Genomic DNA, 1952 nt, shown 5'->3' on the forward strand with positions numbered 1-1952 from the left:
GATAGCTGATTATGAAACCTTAACGAACAAACGCAGAGTTTCATTGATGCGTGTGGATGCAGCTATAGTACGGGTAAGCCAACATTGAGGAAAGCAAGTTAAAAACAGTAATGTAGTGTCTGTTCAGTAGACTTGCCGATTTCTGAGGGCTGTTTTAGTTTTTAGTAAGAATTTTACAGCACTTGCAGCTTAAGAAGGTCATATTTAATAAGTGTCGGAGATGAGCTGTGTTACAAGAGAGTAAAAACACAAAAAGAAAAGGAGGAAAACACGATAGATGACTGATAGAAAAGAAGGAGCAAACCATACCAAACACCCCGCCAACCACCCACTCTGAGATCAGACCACTAGACCGGCGTGGGAGGTGAAGCGGTTAGTCAGTTCACCGTCCGGCGCAAGAAACCAGAGTGCGATTTCCGAGATTTCCGGCTAGTATAGGGACTGAATAGATTCAATGTTTTCCCCTCAGTGCTTTCAGACTCAGAACACCGGCATCTGTGTCTGGCACTTCGTTGTCGCACGTAGGAGACCCGAGTTGGATTCCCGAGTGGGGAGGATTCCCACATGGGCGAGGTGAGGTAAATTCGTGAAAAGTGCCTTTCCCAAGAACGTCGGACCCTTGATGGGATTCGAACTCACGACCTTACGGTTGCGAGTCCTAAAACCCAACCACTAGGTCTTCCTTTCAGGGACTACGCCCACATTTTATAACTTTTTAGGTCGGAAAAGAAAAGAAAAATGTCATTAGTGTGGAGGTTAGAAAACTGCCTACATCACAGAAATCATACAAGTCGATGTAGTTTATGAGAATACAGCAATTAACAAAATATAATTATTTGAAAGCCTTTTTGGGAAGCAGGGTGCTGTATTATACTAATAGCTTATCTTCAAATCCCCTCAAAGGCTACAAAGCTTAAATTAAAAATATGGCGCAAACAAACGAAAATGTTGAATTTTATAATTGCTTCCCATTATGCAAATTAAACAGTGCGGATATGTCTTAAAATGTTCAAGGCTGTTGCAAAAGCCTGCCCCCCCCTTTCTAAAAAAGAATGCACACCAAAATCAGTAAGATAGCGCAGCCTACATCGGCGCCAGACAATTATTTGCACTTTGGTATATTATGATTATTAACTTTGGACAGAAATCTAGGTGAATAAATCAACTCATAGGGGACAAAATTGAAATACATTGCACGCCCATTTTGTTTTACCAAATCGTGTTGAATCCAAAAATCTATACAGCTTTTCTTTGTAGACTAATTAAAAAGGCGGATAAGGCGCACGAACTACTGACTCAGGGGTGTGGGTGTTTTGATGAGTGTGGGTTTGTCATGATTTGTTTCTAACTTTAGTTAATCTATATTGTAATATTTTCATTGATAGGAAACGGGAAAGTTGCATGGAAATGTGAATTTGATAAACGTGGCGCTTGATAAAGATAGTGTAATGCGTTCAGCTATAGGTGTATGCTCGACCCGTTTTGGTTTCAGGAAAAAGACGGCAAGACCATGGCAATCACATCAGAAACACTGAAACTTCTTGGAAATCAACCGTACTGTTCTGTATAATGTTTGCATAGATTTGTTCTTTAATGCACAAATAGTGACTATTTGAAACAGAACAGTACGGTTAATTTCCAAGAAGTTGCAATGTTTTGCTTTTCACTAAATTTTGGTTCATATTTTAAAAACTTTATATTTTTCGAGCGTGGTGCTTGATTTATTTTCTTATTATTGACAGAATAAACGTCCTCCTGGTTAAACTGTATTTCCTCAAATTTACGTTGAAATTGGTCTAAAGATGACCGAGTAATTGTCCTTTAGAGGGATCTCGTCTTTTTCTTTGGTCACACGCCACATTTATATTATGTATATATATGTATATGTATATGTACATGTATATGTATATTATGTATATGTCTATGTCTATGTATATTTATATGTATGTGTT

Source organism: Aplysia californica, unplaced genomic scaffold (assembly GCF_000002075.1).
Source record: "Aplysia californica isolate F4 #8 unplaced genomic scaffold, AplCal3.0 scaffold00899, whole genome shotgun sequence".
NCBI classification, from domain to species: Eukaryota; Metazoa; Mollusca; class Gastropoda; order Aplysiida; family Aplysiidae; genus Aplysia; species Aplysia californica.